General features: G+C 45.9%; 1 long non-coding RNA gene across 1 annotated transcript in view; it reads right to left on the minus strand.

Moving 5' to 3' along the window:
- Window positions 1-19342, minus strand: part of LOC106041064 (uncharacterized) — a 399163-nt gene that overhangs the window by 176214 nt on the left and 203607 nt on the right. The window contains exons 17-18 of the long non-coding RNA XR_010825713.1: window positions 8077-8224; window positions 6931-6994 (exon numbers count right to left, since the gene is read on the minus strand). This is a non-coding gene — a long non-coding RNA (uncharacterized lncRNA). The remainder of the gene's footprint in view (window positions 1-6930; window positions 6995-8076; window positions 8225-19342) is intronic.

Here is a 19342-nt window from a genome sequence, read left to right on the forward strand (position 1 = left end):
ACATTTTGTCTGAGCTACCTCTTCAGGCTCCGTGCCCAGTCAATGGGTTATTCACCCCCCATCAATTCACCCCTCACCCAGGTATTTTGGGAGGGGACGAGGGGATGGGTTCTGAGCAAGAACTTAAGGGAGCCTAGATGCCTAGTTTCGAGAGGAGTGGAATTAAGCAGGATAAAGCTGAACTCCAGTTACCATAGTTATTTAATCTCCAAATCAAAAATGCAATCATCGGGTCTGTTGTGGGGCCCTTCCCCTGAGCACTGCTAATACAAAGAATCCCGCTCAGATCAGCAAGCATGAGCAAAACTCATCATTTCCATATTTCCACCTGACAGATGTCAGGTGGGATTGGGCCTAGTGCAGGAGCCTTCCAGTCAAGATTGGGATCCTTTCATAAAAATCACCAGTTACCACTTTGATGTCTGCTTATCTACTGCTTTGCACTTTGGAAGGAAAGGGAATCGCACAAGTTCCCGAGCGCCGAGGTATTTGCCTTGCTAATGAAGACAGTGCATATTCACTTTTGATCTGCCAAGAAATGGAAAGTGAAAAATTAAAGCTGATTTCCACCACTAATATTGTCACTGAACATCACTGCGCTGTCTCCTGGCTGTGATCTATATGCATGCTGCTGCATGTGGGAGCTGATGCCATTTAAAAACATGTCAGGCTGGTTGGCCCCGATGGATGCCCTGAGCATTAATTCCCCCATGCAGCCCTGCTCCATCTCACCGAGTGCCCAACTCAGAGAAACACAGCCAGTGTGTGATCTTCCTTCTGTACCTGGTTTGACACTGGATCCCACTCAAAGGCCTTTCCTAGGAAAAATGTGTCATAGGAAGTGTCCCTCCATCAGGAAATCCTCCCCTCTGACCGCTGTTGGTTTGGGCCTGCAGGGCAGAAGCACAAAGTACATGCTTTGCGGTACATGAAGGAGTTTTCACCTCTCTGAGTTGCTTCCCCAGATCTAAGGTGGCCTGTGCACAACACAAGCTGGTGGGGCTCCTGCTGCTGAGCATGAGGGTGAGGATTCATTCAAGCATACCTCTTGAAGGTACAGAGCATGGACTGCATACCGGGGAGCTTCAACACAGAACCCATTTCCCTTTAATGCAGTAAATATCTCCTTCCTCTCACCCAGGTGTTAAAATAATGCCACCTATGGCAGCAGAAATTGCTGTTGTTCCCTGGAGCAGAAGATCACAACCTTGTCCCACTGAAGTTCCTGGTGAAAGTCAAGAAAAGCAGGCTTTGACCCTAAACACCTTGGGGTCTGACAGAAAATAAGTTAGTGGAAGGATCTATGGCAATATGAACAGACTGTACAGCAGGATCCTTGATCTGTACAAACAAAGAGAAAATCTGGATAAAAGAGGCCAAAGCAGTGGAGGGACATAGTGTTCAACAGAGCTGCCTCATTTTCCGTGTCACTGAAATGCCATGGGAGGACAGGCAGGGCCCTAATACAGTCACTAATACAGGCAGTGCTCATACAGTCACTGGACGCTAAAAACAGGTTCTCTGAAGTCTGGGCTTTCTGGAGTTCGTCACCTCTTTTGCACAGGCCCTCCCCTGGGCCCTGCCCCAGGAGCCACCACCCCATGCCGAGCTGGGACAGGCCATGCCGTGCCGTCACCACAGCCACAGGGCCTGCCCCGGTCCCGGCCTGCCCGCGGCATCCGCGCGCTCCCACTGAGCTGCCTTTTATTGACTAGATCCGTAACATGTGAAGGTCATTGCCTCACTTCACACGTCTCAGCAGTGCTGTATTTCCACATTTAGCCACTTCAGTTTGTCAATATTAACATCTGTTCCTATTTAACACCTGCCACTGCTCTAACGCGCGCGGGTCCTCGCGCACAGACGCAGCAGCCCAGCCTGGCATGCTGCTCAGCGTGTTGAGGAGGGAACGAACGGCGAGCTCCAATTCATCTGCTCACCCGGGGTGCCCAAACGCTGGCTCGCTCACACTCCCCGAGGAGAAAGGAAAACCCGAGCAGCGGCTCTCCTGCTGCAGGGACAGGCAAGGATCAGTGCTGGGAGCTGTTGTTTGCTCTAAAGGAGTTGTAAGCAGCAGTTCTAGCCGTGTTGCTGCCATTTATCCAGCAGATCAATTGTTTTCACTGCAGTGGGGGAAAAAAAAAATACATCTACTCCAAGCTGTGAACTTTCTGTCAAGATTTCCTGTAGTCAGAGTTCGGCCTCCCTGGGGTCCTTGTTATTATGAAAAAATAACAGCGCGTGAATGTTAGTAGCTCCAAATATTTGTGCAGCTCACGATTCACCGCTCATTCACCTAACTCTTTAACGAATATGTAATTTGGCCATGACAGCTGACTCATAACTACAAATGGACCAATGCTGCAAAACCCCTTGTGGCACACAACACTCCCAGAGCACAGCGCTGCTACACTCAAAGGTTTTGACACAGATTTTTTTTAAAGTCACTCCACCCTGCTGCATACCACGCTGGGCCCCAGTTTTGCATAAAATCCTACTCTCTCGCATTTCTCCCTCACCCAAGCAGCTAGATGCTGCAGTGCTTCATACAACTGTAAGCCAACCGTGCACGGATGCTGCTGAGGCTGCAGGTCCAACCACAGGCACAGGCACCTCTGCCATAGGAGGCAAGTCGGGGCACAGTCAACAGAGCACACACCGGGTTTTGGGGCTCAGGCTAATGCTGGCCACAGAAAATGGCTCTTGATAGTGAAATAATAGTTTCAGGCATTCTTCTGACATTGCTTACGTGGCACTGCAAACACAAGGCCGCTTATGCTAGCGCAGGACTATTGAGAATGTCAGATAAAGTAAGAATTGACTCCAAAGCAAACCCAGATGTTACAATTTCATTCTAATTGGCTTTCATTTCCACATGCCTTTGCATTTCCTGGTTGTGACTGCAAGCAGAAGGGGAAGAGCTGAAATACCAGCAGGCTAAGCCTACTCCTGGAGAAGTGCCTCGCTGTTTTGCAAGCCGAGGAGTCCAGAAAAACATCCAAATCCAAGTGAAGGCAAAACTAAACTGCAATTTGCTTAAATGGCTTCTTCAAGACTCATCTGCCACTGTACATCACTGCCTGCAGTTGTGCTGGTGGCTTCTCCAGGAGCCAATACACAACCACATAAATCAGAATAAACAGAAAGGAAAAGACGCAGCTGTTTACTGAACGCCTCCGTGACCACTGGGACAAATACAAACTTTTGGCTGCTGGGTTTCTTCTGCTGATCAGGGCTCTTCAGTTTTGCATTCCCTTGAACTATGTGGGATTTCATTTTCTCATGAGTAATGTGTCTCATGAAACCAACTTCAACTGGGATATCATTACAAAGCCTCAAAACATTATTTTTGTAGAAAAAATCCCAGCAGAAAAGAATCTGTACACCCCTATTTAGTTAATAGCGCAGACAATTATTTGCAGATTCTCCAAGCCATGGCAATCGGCCAAGCTCAATGTCTTTAAAAATGTTTTCAAGTATCATAGTTATCTACCTCCAAGCCACCTCACCCCTCTGGCAAGGCAAATATAATTACTGCTGATTTGCTTTACCTGTTCAGGCAAAATTCCAACAATTCCTTATCATTTCAAATAGCTGTCTGGAAATTCCATTGTTTGTTTAATATCTGCTTATTTGTTTAAACCAAGTTTTATGTCTATTCAACTGTGCCTGCCTTGTGGGAATTTCACAGACTACTAATTCTATGCAGACGATATCTACTATAAATAGGAATGACTGGTCACCATGTGAAGCCATTACAGTGTTTCTGATCCTTCTCAGTTCCTAAAGAGGATGGGAAAGAGACAGAAAATAGAACAGAAAAGAAAAAGGACCTCCCCAATTAAAAAACTGCAGAAGGATGGCAAATCTCCATCTCTGCACAGCGATGGAAGCTGTAGTACAGACAGCTACAGCTAATAGGAGCAATGCAGAGAAGTTCAAATTGATTACTTGGGCAGCTGATCTTGGTGGAAGCAGAAATTTAAGCACTCCTACATGGTTTCTACTTCTCTATTTCTTCCATTGCCTCTTATTAAATTAGGGCCTTTAATATACAATATTTCCTCTGCCTTCTGCAGGGGCACCAAGATTCTTTCACATATGACCTTATCATACTTTTTCTTTTTTTTTTTTTTTTTTTCACTACAGGACTGGTGGATATTGGAGCACATCAGCCATAGCATAAGCCAGAGCAAGCATTAGGTAGTGAGCTTGATAGTCCTGTGTTGTCATCAGGAAATAATAAGTTCACACATCTAGGTCCAATAGCCTCAGGGGAACAAGTGATGCCTTAATTTGGAAACACAGATCTAAATGGCTGAAGTGTAAAATATTGGAGCAAGAAGCACTGTTACAGACTATAACGAGAAACAGGATAGAAATCTCCAAAGACCAGATAAGATTCGCTGAGAGCTAGTCATACGATGCTGAAAGTGATGGCTACAGCCCTGGGAAACTGAAGATGTAACACGAAGGTTTTCAGCAAATGACTGAGTAACATAAAGACTGAAGGATTAAAAGCTGTCGGTACAGTGGAGTTCAGCACTGGAGGAACAAAAGGAAAAAAAGAAAAAGACCATTCTGATAGTTCTTGCGAATATTTTCACAGAACTGGGAACATGTGAAATAAAATCTGACTCTCGATGTCTACTTTTACTTTCCCCACACCTTGGCACAAGCTTCTGTCCTTTCTGGTAAAAGCAAAAGAAGTAGTATTGGAAGATATTCTCCAGAAAGTGGAAAATATACACTAGCACACAAATGTGTCAATATCCAGACCTACCTTTGTGTGGATCTATGTAGGGCTTAACAATTCCTCCTTACAGATTTGCTCCCACTGCCCATTTACCAGTTCATACGTACTCAGTGGTCCTTGACTACTGAATATCCTCAAAAGTAAGAGCAGCAACTGACTTTTGACAGATCCCTCCCCCTCACCCACCAGAAATCAAGAAGTAATATGTGGGAAATGAATTTGTGTAAGCATTCAGGCCTGCAAATCGCTTCACTTGGATTTTACCATAGAAGCAAACTCAATCCCCTCGCAGCATTAGCCGGTTTCAGACCACTGCATAATCTGTCTTGCAATCAAACATTTCATCTCTGTCTGCCACGGCTTTCTTTTCACATTATTCACAAACCACGGATAGCACTTAAATACAGATGTTGTCAGGATGAATGATTAAAAGAAGAAAGATCTTCAGAAAGAGATATTGAAGTTGATGTTGAACTTGTCCTGACAGCATCCCCTGCATTTTCCAGTTGTCTACAGAAAACCAGAGATGGAAAAGGGTGAGACTTAGCCAGCACGTGGGCTGATGGCATCAACTGCCAGCTGACGTTACTGGGCCCCGAGGACTGGCAAAGCTTTCCCAGGGCTGAGGACTCTCTCCTGAAACAGAAATACACTCCCATCTTTAACGTGCCTCAGGAAGAAATGCTCTCCGTGAGGCAGAAACAAAAGCAGATCAAGGGTACAATAAATTTCCTAATGGTGTGGTCTGGCTAAGCAAATCCCAACCTCAGTGGAAGGCTAATGAGGGAAAAAGTACCCAAACATTTACTCTCGCTGCAGCTCTCTGACACCTTAGTGGGAGGTAAAAGCAGATATTGTTTTCCTGGAAGGGACATACATTTGTTACTGTGGGCAACGGCTTCTCCAGATATATTGACTTGGCTTAGAGGCCATATTTGCAAGACATAGTGTTCCTTGAGTCCTCATTTCAGATAATTGCCCTCTATTTGCCGCTGAAACATTCCCAGCAGACTTTGATTTTCTATGCTGTACTAATAGTTCATATTACTCCCTGAACATTGCAGAGCCACAGCAGTCACTGCAGACTTTTAAAAAGAGTTTTGCAAAAATCAGCAGAGCCATACATAATACTCCTGGCACAAACACTTGCTTCTCGACTGCCTCTAGCAGAATTACAAACAGGAAGGTGACTAAAAACGTCTGTGTGTGTGGCACTGATAGATGCAACTAATCCCATTGGAAGAAACAGACCAGGAAAGGTGTGCAACAGAAATGTTCATCAGCACCAAAATGTCAAACTCACTACCCAATCCGGGAGCTGCGGCTCAAGATGGTCACAGAGGTGCCTGGATTGTGCCACGGCTGGGGTTTGGCAGAGCGCCTCCTCCTCACGGTGCTGGAGCAAGGAGGGGACTTCACAGGGACTCGTCCTGCGTCATCCGATTCATCTACCATTCTCAACACACAGCAAAAAGTAAATCAGGGTCTCCTGGACTTGGAAATGAGGCAATAAGCTTTCATCGTCTGTTCTTTTTTATATGGGGGGGAAGGGAAGATGTGGAGGGACTACAGAAACACTTGTCCTTCCCAGGTACCAGATGTATTGTGCTGACAGCGGAGATCTTTGAGAAGGGAGTACACCGGGGAAAGACAAATGGGAATTTCATTGAAGGAGAATTTTTCAGCTTTAGCCTTTCATGGGATTTTCCTCCTCACCGTTTTCTAACAGAAAAAAAAAAAAAATACCACCTCATTTGGGCTTCAAAGAGGGAGACCAGTTTCACTATTTCTACCTAGAAAAACATGTCAGTCCAAAATAGGCATATGGATATCTTAAACTTTCAATAAGCCCAATGATTTTAAATAGGCAATGAATTCCAGGGACAAAAAAAGTGTCTTTAAAGGATGTTTAGTGTGGCCATTTGAAGACCAAATCACAACCAACTGTAAACCTGGTAAGTCACAGATAAAAATAAAGCATTCTTATTTTCTGCTCATTGCTTATGTTTGCTCAGTGAATAGCCACACTATGTGAAATGATACTTCACCTGCTGTACAGGCACACACACAGAGAAACACACAGTTATCAAAACTTGTAATAAGCAGAATTTGCATTGGTTTTGCCAAAAGCAAGTAATGAATTAGTAATCCCCAGTAGAAATTAGAACACTCACATTCTCTGATAGATGAAAGAATGGCTGAAAGTTGTGGCAAAATGCTCTCAGACTTCAAAATGCTCTGCAGAAGAAGAAAAAAAAAAAGACAAAATGAATATGAACAAATTTTCATGAGCAGTGTGTTCCTCTTTGATCAACTCTGCTAGGTAGTAAATACTATATGCACTTGTACATAACCACTAATTGAATCGGCTGTATGCTTTAATAATTGGAATTGACTGAAGAGGCTTTCAGTGGGTATTTTCCCAGGACCCCGCTCCCCAGCATATCCGTTACATTTCTTGTCTTATTTGCTCACATTTCAATTTTAAATCCCGCCATTCGTAACATGACAGCAGCGCTTTCATGAGACTGCCTGGGCCCAGGGAAGGCTGTCATAGCTAACACGCTGATCCTAGGAAAGGGAGCCTGATTAAAAACCTCATTGTGTCAGCCAGGCAATCAGATGTTCATTATCCTATGACACACGACTACTGAAATGGAACATTCACATATTTTAAACTTGAGAGATTTGTACTTTAATATAATTATTTTTGAAAGATTCTTCATCAGAAAGGTTAATAAGAGCAATATAGGTTAATAACAGCACTAAGGCAGCTGACATAATCAGATAATTGACCTTATTGATATGTTAAGTGCCCTATGCTTCACCTTGGGATGTGTGACTGCTCTCCACAGTCAATTATCTTATAATGATGCCTGCTTCTTACGGTCTTATTGCTTGAATATTGGACTTCATCCAAGGTTTTTGGTTCTCCCACCTCCCCCCCCAAAAACCCTCTCATGTAGGATTTCTGCTCCACTTTCATCTAGGACTATGCAAAAAATATAACAGGCACTTTTCACAAATACGCTGATGCAGAGAGTGCCATTGATTGCCTATAAATTCAGTTTTCTTCCTTCCACACCATTGGGGCAGATTTGTTTTCCTCCCTGCGGCAGAGCTTGGCGAAGGGCATGGCACAGCCCTGGCTCCGCACAGCCCCAGCCGGGCTGCTCCCAAAGGAGCTGCCGATGTTCCTGGTCCTGCAGACAGAGATCGCCCCGCCACGCCAAACCTCTGCTGTTCAGCAGCCTGTAGCTCCGGGTACAGGTGCACCCAGCACAAGCTGCCCCCCATCAACGAGGGGGATGAAGCCTCACCTGATCTTCACTGGGATTTCCCCCCCAGACAGGTGCTCAGGTTGCCTTTGTAGATCCCTAGTGATCCCTTCGCTCAGGCTGCCTTTGCAGATCCATAGTGATCCCCTTGCTCTTCATGTGACATCAGGAATACAGAAAAATGCCATACCTGTGTTAAAAGAAACGGCTGTTTTCCTCCCTGAATTTCCCCTCCAGGTAGGTGTCATGGCCCTGCTCAAACCTGTGTCTTGTTCCCAGCCTGACTGCCTGGTACCGCCAGCTCCAAACCATGTTGTATTTTCCAAAATCTGAGTGAGGCTGAGCAAAAGAGCTTAGGGACCCAGTGGATTTCTGTTTTAGGCTGCCTGAGGTGTCTTGGTGTTACTTGGCTTAACCCCCCCAGTCCTTAGCCAAGAATGGTGTTCAGGGTGCTGCTGTTAAAGATAGGTGCCCCCGGAGTACGAGGCAGTCACAGTAGGGTCCAAATAAGCTCTTCCTGCACTGTCACAGAACACACCGCGAGCACCGCTCACAGATGTGAGGTGCCTGAGCCTGGGACCGGGTCACTTCTGCCCCATGGAGAGCAAAGGCATTGTGGGGAGTCTGTGGGGGGCGAGATTTCCCTGCAGCCTCCCCTGCCCTGTCCCATGCAGGGAGACATTTAGAAACCTTGCCTTCATCTGACCTTACTCATGTCCATGCAAATGGTGCTCTTATCTCAAGGGCGGCAACATTAATTTGTAACATGTCAGATGGCTATCAAGTTCTAACCACATTTGGGTTTCTTATTCCTTTTCCTCAAAACAAAGGCAGCTCCAGGGGAAGGCGGAGAGGCTTTGGAAGAGAACCAGAAAGGACCGAACATCGAGCTGCAGGTGCCGGCTGTCCGAAAGGCGCCGGCGATCCCGGCTGTCTGTCCCGTGTCTGCCGGTCCTTATCTCCCTCCCAAGCAAGATCTACACCGAGGTGCCTCAGCACCGCAGCGTGCTCTAAACCATTTCATTTCCTGGACACTGAATCCTCTTGTCGCCTGATGGGCTTAAAATTGGGATAATATTCAGCTAAAAGGCATTAGCTAATTTTGTGAAAGGCATGGTATGAATCAACACGGCTGAGCTCAGACCAGAACGGGGCTGCAGCGCAGAGGCCAGCGAGGACAGGGATTTTCTCTGCAACCACTGTGAAAATGAGGGTTGCAGAGGAAGCCATTATTCCTGAGGCATTTTCTCATTCTTCCTCAGCACGGCTTTGAGGCGCGCTGCAGTATTTTCACCTCTAACGGATGTAAATGGCAGGCCGGTCTAATGCTGTCCTGCCGCTTAACAAATGTGATGGCAAAACGAAATGGCAGGCTGCGATTTGGTAGCCTCACAGGCAGGGCTCTCTGGCAGCAATCTGCTGTGTTTGAGGCTCCTCACTGAAACGAGAAATGACGAATTGCCCTGCAGTATTTATTAGTAAACCTGTTCTCTGCAGTTCTACCTGATGGGACTGCTCTGATCACCATAATTCAACAAATAAAATTTAATCTGTACGAGCTCCTATCAGTTAATATCTTAACAGGGATATCTTTGCAGCAGTCTTAGCCCAATAGTCCAATTAAGTTGCACAGGCAGGGTATCTTCCATAATCTCAGACACTTTGAAAGCTTTGGGGATGGATCTGCTGAAAGAAAATTGCCTCATCCTGGCAGCAGCGCTTTGAGCAAGACAATACGGTGCTGTAGTTGCTGCTGCGAGCCAAAGAATAAAAACACAAAGGTGGATTAGGCCAAAGTAAACCAAAATAGCCAAGAAAATCCTAAAATAATTTCCAAATACATTTCTGTCAGATGATCTCCTGCCCGCAGGGCAGCAGGCACTGCCATTCACTTGGATGCCACGCCAGCCAGCCACATCCCCTTGGTTCCCTCCCAGAATTGTCAGGGACTCAAGACAGATGGCCAGCTCTGGCTTGGTGCTGTCCTTCTTACCTCGCTGCCTTCCACTCGCTTTTAATATACCACCCTTGGACTGCTGGGAATGTCTGGAAAATGTAGATGTCTCCCATTAAAGAGGAAGAAGGGAGCCTGCATGGTGCTTTTAGCCGCTCTCCAGCTCAAATGGAAACACGTATCCCAAGACAATCACATCTGGTCCAGGCAGAGTACCTGTGATAGCAGGAGAGTTGCACTTCTGCAATATACCTTAAAGTTTGCAGGAAAAGAGACTCTACACACTAATACGCATTCACATTTTCAGCACTCTCCAGTGATAAGGTCTTACAGCCCTTCCCATAACATTATCTATTAGCAGACACAGAGCATCCGAGCAGAACAAGCTGTTTTAAAGAAAACAAGAAAAAATACCAGCTCGGAGCAACACGTTCTGCTTACCCAGGTATACCCCGGACACATTTGACCAAGTCAAGTTTCAGGGTGCACCTGTGCCACTTGCAAGTGAAGAAGTTGGAAATATCTTTATACCTAAACACCCTTTAGGTCTGCTCTGAAATGCATCCTCAGAAGCAGGTCGTCTTTGGAGTGACATGAATTTTTTCCCCAGGCTCTCCTCTGGGAGAAACTCAAAGGAACCACAGATTTGGCCTAGGAAACTGCTGATGCACGCAGCTCCCTGCTGCACCAGTGCCCTCTGTTATGCCCAGGAATTCAGTAACAGCTCAGAGGGGCACCCCCAGAGGGCACAGGGAGGGAACATCCCTGCCTGCCAAATGCTTCAAGCTGATGGGAGACAGCGAGCAGAGAAGGACTGCCTCCATTTTATGAGCAAGAGGCTCCCTGGACCCCTTCGGATAGGAACTGGAGGCTAATTAAGAACCTGAGTAACTTTTATAGCCGCTGAAGTCAAATCTTTTGAAAAGCTCGAGGGGTTGGTCTGCTATGATCAATTAAATCAGTAGCTACTCGTAGCAGATCCTGGCTTCTGCCAGCCGCAGTGGCTCAGAAGGAGCGGCTGTAGGGCTACTCTGCCCCACGGTGAGTCCCTCTGCAGAAGGGATGAGGCACAGAACCGCTCAGCTGTCCCCCCTCTGTCCCTGGGGGTGCTTAGGCTGGGTACCGAGCAGGAGCAGCGTCAGACCAGCCCCGGACGGCACTGCGAATCCCATCTTTTCTCTGTGATTAAACAATAAACCAGCTAAGACACACCATGCTGTTTTAAAGCGCTACAAATATGGCTGAATTCGCAAAAAGTATTGGCCAAGCTCTCGCAGAAATCACTGGGGGGGAAATTAGAGAAGAAGAGTGGCTTTTGGCCCACACAATCTGCTTATGAACGCCGTGGTGGACTGGAGTTACCAGAGGAACCCTGACCACGAGAAGCCAGCGAGCCCCTTGTCACCTGGCAGGGTGGAGGAGGAAGGAGTGAGGCCCCAGACTGAATTATTTGTACTTTGTCCCTGGGGAGAAAAAGGCTCCAGCAAGACCCCAACCCTAATTAGGCACAAAGGAGTCCTGTGAGTGTCCTAATCCATGCAAAGCGTTTCAGTCAGAGATCACACCACATTAGGCATCAGAGAATAAAAAGACAAGGCACAAATCCCCGAGAAACAGCTTCGGTTATTTCCACTGCTTACAGCACTGTTTCTTTTAGGCCAGTGAGAATCTTTTGAGCAATGACTCCCATTTGCCTGCTTTACTGCATCAACTACCAGGACATTTATAGTAGCATACAAATAATACATAGCAGTGATTAATAAATAATAAAGTGAAGCATGGTACAAACTGAGCAGAATGCATTTCCTCTCCTGAAATCCTACAGCAGAAGCAACACTTGAAACTGCATTGCAAAAAATACACTATTTGTACAAAAGTTGAAAAATACCACTGTCATAATTAGATTTTCCATTAGGCTTGTGTGGCATAATTAAAAATGTAATTTCTCTGTAAGCACATAGCAGTGCTCTAGGAACAAGGTGTCACCAATTATTAGGGGCATATGCAGGTACTTTAGCTAACCACATAAATTGATTAAGTACTAAACTAGGCTATGGAGTCTAATTGTTTTGAACAAATACCTACTTACCGCATGCAGAAGGACACCTTGCCTTCCCTGTTGGAAAGCTTAATTTATTCCAGCTACTACTGGCGTTACTGTTGAAGGCCATTTAGTTGCGTTCCCAGCTCCGGGCACCCTCCGCTAGCAGTGGGGCCACTCGGGGACTCCTGGAGCCAAACCACCCCAATGGGATGCTGCGGGCAGCCTCTGGACCTGTGCCCCTCTGCACCTCGGGACCGGCCATGCAGCCACTTTGGGCCTCTACTTGCCCTCTGCAGACTGCAATAGCTTAACCTTCCTCTGCAAAGCACTGTTTAACACTCCTCCCCGTGTATTTCTCACTGAGATTTACAAAGGAGCAGAGGGGAGTCGGTTGTTAAAATCAGATAAGCTCCACTGAAATTCCTAGCTGCTATTATTAGCCAGATTCAACGTATTTTTACTCAAGCAGGCAGTTGTTTGTGTGAGCCTAAGTTACGGCTCTGTGTCTGGCTATCAGAAGCGCGTGGGACACTCTGGAGTGCTGGAAAGGCCTTGGAGGAGTCTCTGCAAAAAAATAAAAAATAAAAAAAAAATATCTGAGTTTATATTTCCAGGAAGGCTTTCTGCAGTGTTTAGACACTCCTAAAGCAGCAGCACTGAAACTGAGCTACGAGCTTCTACAGCCTCCTGGGACGATTCACCCCGCTGATAACCAAGCACTTGCTCACCCCTTCTGACGGGCAGGGGGCCGGCATGCAGCCCACGAGTGCACCTACCCCCTGCAGCCGATCCGGTGCCTTCCCAGCCGTACCCGAGGGACTCAGGGGCTGGGACTGGGAAGCAGAGCTTCCAACAGGAACTTAAAATACAGCTGATGCAAGAAGTACCTGTCAGGCTGGCAGGATTTGAAACAATAAGCCTGGCTTATTGTCTCCGAGCACTGTGATTTCCTACTGTTGTGCTTGCATAAAGTCATCTCAGCTTTCCCTGCTAATAAACGAGAAGACAATCTGACCCAGTGCGTTCATTGACAAGCACTGCAAAAGAAACCTGAGGAATATTTTATTCCTCCCACATTAGGAACGTACAGAACATACAGAGAAATTTACCATCACATAATGATCCCTATTATGCAAAGCGAGGCTGACAAAATTTCCATCATTACATCCCTGACAAGTACTCAGAACTGCGGGGGTTTTCATGCTTTCTTTTGAAAGAAAAAAAAAACACAAAGTAGCTTTAATATCTTAAATATGGAGCAGGAACTTGGTCCTCTCCCTATTCACAAACACCTTAAATACATCTCCTTCCTTCACAGCTCGTTAATCCCTACTCCTCTGCTCTTCAGACATTTAAATTCTTCCCACAGATCTAACATAGCAGAGGTATTTATATCATGTTTAATCAGTGCTTGCCAGCTCCGAACAACCCTCATGACCTTACTTTTTTGAATGACCGAAGATCGCTATGAAATCAGTCGACTGAGGACCACGCCGGAGCCCGAAGCTCTCGTTTCTGTTACCGAACTGCTCAGAATCGCCCCCCACCTTTTCTCCTATTTGTGCATCCCCAAATGCCCACAGAGTGGTTCAATTACCCCTGATTCAAATCCAGAATTAGGCCCCTTGGGCAGCACCATACATTGCAGGGCACAAGTCTGAATCCATCACTCTTTGGCTGGGGGCTCCAAGGGGGCCAGCCCTGATCCCCAAACCTCTGACCTACAACACTGGGTGGGCAGTTTACTTTATTAACACGTGTGGCTTCCAAGCCCAGACCTTCCAGCACCATTTTCAACTTCCTTGTTGCCATCTGAATACCAAACAGCTAAATATCAAAGAAATGTCTAAAAAAGAGAATGGACAGCTTCCACCAGCTGTTTTGTCCTCCTTGCTTTTCTTCTCATCCTGTCTGTGCGTCCACGTTTCCCCTCTCATCTCACATCTGCACATTTGCTTCTCTGACTTCCCTACCTGTTCCACCCCAGCCATTCAGACCTCCTCCTGCCTGGGACTCTCCTTGCTCTCTTTGCAGCCTCCCTAGCACGCTTTCTTCCCTCTGCTGCTCAGAAGAGGAAAGAGCAGAGACTGAGAAAGTTAATGAACATCACACCGGGGTTACCGCTTCCAGCACTCTCCCTCTCGTGCACACTGCGGGCCAGGCACACACGTGAGCCCCAGAGCAGTAATTAAGGGATTTTAGGAGGATAATGCCCTCGGAGGGCTTCAGCAGATTGACACATGGTATTTCTTCTTAATAATGACTGTCCTGAAACGTATCGGGTCCGTGTGCCGCTGCGTTTCCGGCAATTTGTAAGAACTGTTCAATGTGTAGCCAGCTGGAACGCACAACAGCACATAATTGTTCTATTACTGCAGACTTCAATTGTTTCTCTTTTATTCATTAAATGGCCATTTATTGGAAGAAAGGTCCTTTTTTTAGATGCATTTTTACACAGCTCTAGATTGGACTTGCCAGGACTGAATAAGGGCAGACCTTCCTTTTTCTCACTGTGCTCTTGGAAGGCAAATGGGGAGCCCAAACGTTGGAATTTTTGTTGTTGGTTTTTTTTTTTCAATGGAGATGTTGAAAGCCTTTTACATTCTGCACTGGAACAAAACCGAGGCCTTTTGAAATGTTGCATGGGAGTCAGGCAAGAAGGCCACCCACACAGACTATGGGAAAGGCGAGGGTCGGATCAGCAGCGGCCCTGAGCGGGTCCCCTTGGAATCAGGAATGCCCAAAGACCCGCTCGGGAGAGGACTGCTGCTGTGAAAGGCCACACAGAGCAAGGGAGAAAATCAACTGCCTGGTGCTTACGGTGCTCACCTGCAAGTCTGGAGGTGTGGAGACTTGCACTGAGGTCTAAGCAAGTGCCCCACTGGGAGGTGGTGGTGTGAGCCTGTGTTTTAGACCACCAAATCCACAACAGGTCAGGAAGCATGCATTTCTTGAAAAAAAACTCAAAAAAGGCCAAGGAACAACCCATGCAGACCTGAAGAACGCTGTAGATCTGACTGACCTATCTTGAGAATTACCCCCTGTACAACCCATATTACCTTGATTTGCATGCGGTTTACGCCACAAAAGTGCCAAAGCCTCAACCCAGGAGCCCAGGTCTGAAATTCTCCAGTTTCCATTTCAGCTGTTGTTTCCCCTTTCCCCCATCAGAAGACCAGAAGGGGGGCACTGGAACCAGAGAGTTCTGCTCAGATCACACTACCTGGCGAGCCGAGGCTGGCCTATGCCTCGCTCTGCCACAAAAAAGCGAAACGTCACATTAAAAATACATACATACAGGAGGAAATGCCTCTTTCTCTCCTAGCCTCTCTTTAAGCTATTGAAATGTATTAAAAAAAAAAAAAGAAAGACGTAATTGTTTCCTGTGCAAACGTGCCAGACTTTACTTTTATGGGCCGTATTTATTGACTTTAGCTATTTTTCCAGTATGCTGCACAGCGTTAGACTTGGCAGGAAGTCCTACAAAGTGAAATAACATCTCTGAAAAAGTGGGAATTCTCATTGTTTGGCACAGTGAAAGAAAACCCCAGCCAAGCAAACTCCTGACCTTCTCTCATGTCAGCCTCAAACAGACCCAGGCCCGTCACTACACCGGGCTCCTCATTTCTCTGAAGTCACCCCAAGATGCAGATACGGGGTTTGATGCAGCACCTCAGTGAGGCTGTTTTCTCCACTCTGCTCTGCTCCAGGCTTCCACTTTTCCTTTTCAAAGGCAGCATTCAACATCCTGCTACTCCTCCACTATTTCCCCATGCCCAGGACGCAGTTACAAGCAGAGATTTGTAGCCTGTGCAAATACCAATTTGTTTCCAGAGATACAAAGGAGCAAAGTAAGACACCCAGACTCACCAGCAGCCATTAGGGAATTAATTGCAGCTGTTTAAGGGTTAGACCTTAACGCGCCCGTCAGCTCCAGGCACTTGCTATACATCCCGGGATTTTGTATGCATCCGAGACAGATGTCTCCGAGGCAATCAGAGGAGTCCCACAATATACACTGAAGAAGACAGAAGACAACTGAAGAGATTTATGTTGGATGGGATGACAAGCTCAAGAGTTTAACTGCACATGGCATTTCTGGAAGCTTGCCAGCTCCGAGTTTAGTGTGTTTTGTGTACTTCACTCATAACTGTTTATTGTGACAGGTAAACACTTGTTTTGAAAGCTTGCAGGCGTACTATTAAAACAGAAGTGTTCCTGACATAGTCAAGCTGTGCTGTCAAATGTTTATCTTTTGAATGATGAATGCTGGCTTTTCTTTTCATTCCTCTCAGCCTGCGTGGAACAGATTTGAACAGTCTCTCCCAACTTGTTTGGGCTCATTTCACCTGGGGGACATAACTGAATAGCTGATGGGCCAGAGAGCAGCCCTGTAATTAGCAGCCCATATGCCAATAAGCGAAGGTGATGCAGAGAACAAATGAGGAACAATAGGGTAAGCAAGAGCAAGCTCAGTGCCAGGTCTGTCTGCAAATGCAGATGCAGATGTTGAGTTTTAGAAAAGATACTAGATGCAGAGTTCAATGGAGATAATTCCAGCATTCGGAGCATCTCGGAGACGTATTTCACAGGTCAGATTCTGGAGACTTCTGCTAACTACAAAAGCTAGAAGCCACGGTAAGAAATTTTACACAATATATTTTTTTTAAGAGTTAAGTAGAAAATCTGGAAACAGTTAAGTCACAGTATTGGATGTATGCATAGTCTGTGAAACTGCAGACAATCGTAAAGGTTATTGGCAAAAATGAACAAAGACTCTTTTGGGTGAGAATTAAAATTCTCCACTTGGTGCAAATATGCTTTCTACAGATCTAGGAGAAAATCTTGTGAGAAGAGACAGAAATTTCTGCGTATCTTAGTGTAATTGCATATGCTACGAGGCTGTGGAATTCAGCGAGGATCCCATGGGGTTTCAAGTGGATTTCAGATATTTCACAGTGTGTCAGTTATAGATTGAGACATAAGACTTTGGGGAAAAAAGTACAATCTTTGATTAGATGAAATAGCATCAGATTTCCATGAAAATGCAAATGCTTAATGAATTCATTGTTAATGCAGTTCTGCCTTGTCTTTGTTCTGTTACAGCGATCCTCGAACCACGAGTTTGCTGACCTGCACTGGGTGCTGCACTGGGGCCAATTTAACCAGCGGCATCGTAACAACCACCTGCGGAGGACTCATGGACTGGAACGAGAATCTAACATTTCCCACTGATCTGAGAAAATCATTTTTACAGGACACGCAAGGCATCGAACTGCCTGCCACAGGAGGCATCAGAAATGTTCATCTCACACAGAAGTCAGAGAAGGACTGAGTATTCTTCCAGATATTGAAAATATTAGGGATCGCAAGAATTAAAAAATAAAAACTGCTTCCAAAAAGACATTAAAGATCAAAGTGCAAGTCCTTAGATAATATCTAGTTAAAAGGGCAAAAGACAAAAAGAACCCCTCAGCACCAAATCCATAAATTCAGTAGGCTCACATCCCAGCTTACTGTCCAAAGGTTGGCCATACAGACAAGCTTACGGACTAAATTGGGCTTTCAGCAGAAGGTGGAAGTAGGACTTTACTGCTCAGGGAGACACATATATTATACCTTTGCTCCATGCTTAACACAGAGAATCCGTGCAGTGTGAGGGGAAGCTGCAGTGAACAAGGCCCTGCCTGGTCCTCCAGCTCCTCACAGGTTTCGCATGAGCACATTTTTTGCCACAGCAGTGTGTTGCCACTATGGGACTGAGTATTTTAGGTCCTAACGCTGGATTTCCTTTTTCATCAAGCCATGGCCGTAGTTAAGGGGAGCAGTTTAGACGAGGGGTGAAGAAGCACTAGGCTGGCATTTACCTCTTTGTCCCGTTTGCTCTTTCAGCCTAAAGTATTTCTTCTTTCTTTCCCCTTACAGCCTCTTCTTCAGGTGTGGATGCACCACGATGCCAAAATGTAAACCGTCACATTGCGAAAAAGTAAACCACCACGAGCTGCTAACTTGACACATCAGGAGTTACCACACTAGGGCTGATTCCTTGGGTGCACCCTCCTTACTCTGGACCCTGTCAAAATTTGTATGGAAACAGCCTGGCTGCAAAGGGGCTCTCCGTCATTCCTGTCCCAGATTTAATGATCAGAGCAAACTTCTCTTTTCTCCTACTTTTCAGCGTGCCGTGCCTTCTGCAAAGCATGAGGCGATCCCTACCCTGGAAATCTATGCTAAGTATTGCTTTTGTCCTATCAAATAAAAAGGATATGAAAAAGGCAGTAATAAAAAAGCATTAAGACTCGCACAAGGCTTGTTAAATGATTTAAATCTTCATAATGTATAGCATTTTCCTGGTAATTAAGTTTGAACATTGAGTTGGGCTAAATGGTTACTACTGTTAGATAACATTTAAAAAGCTCCTGCATACATGCAGATATTTTTTTTCTCTGCCATGGCCCTGACAGCTGAAGGTAGTTACTTCAAAAAGGGCAGGAATTGCTTCTGTGCCCTACTGATGGGGCAGAGCACAACAGTGCAAAGTCCATTTCATGCTCATCTTATAACACCCTACAAGCTCAGTCAGACCCCAAGTCTCTTAAAAGATCTGGTTGGAATATGCAGGTTTTATCAAAAAGAACAGAAAACTTGGGAAGAGGGAGGGGGAGAAGTTACATTTTGATGAATTGGGAGGGAGTGGAGGTAGAAAATCTCTGCTCGTGTTTGTATTATTTTTCTAAATTTATTTTTATTTGCACTGAAAAACAATTCCAAAAGAAAGTCCTGACCTGCCCTGATAACAAGCTATTTGCCTGTAAGCAAAGCCTAATAGCTGTTCCCATTTTCTTTCCCACTTCTTCCTTCCTCTTCCTGCTGTTTTTGCCCTCTTATTTATTTACTCTCGGTTTACATTTTCCAGCTTTTGTTCTCAGCTCTTTCTCCCTTTTCCTGCCCTCTTGGCGTCCAGTTGCATCCAGCCACACCACCCAGCCCATCCTTCACAAGTTGTTTCTTTTCATCAGGAAAGCCTGGTGCTTTCTGCCCCGCACAGCATTCTGCTGGGAGGGCTCGATCCCATGCAGCGGAAGACAGTCGTGTTCATCACACCCACACGTATTCCTGTCACTTGCAAGCCCGGCTGAACTGCACGTTGCTCGGTTTAGACTGCAAACATATTTAATATTTGCTTTTTTAAACATAACCAGGTCAAGGCAGTACTGCAAAATGAGCTCGGTAAGTAGACGTGATGCACACGTAGGCTTCGGTCAGCCAGCCACAAAGCCCCACTAGGTTAATTGACATCCCTAACTCCA

The sequence above is a fragment of the Anser cygnoides genome, chromosome 18 (assembly GCF_040182565.1).
Source record: "Anser cygnoides isolate HZ-2024a breed goose chromosome 18, Taihu_goose_T2T_genome, whole genome shotgun sequence".
Taxonomy (NCBI): domain Eukaryota; kingdom Metazoa; phylum Chordata; class Aves; order Anseriformes; family Anatidae; genus Anser; species Anser cygnoides.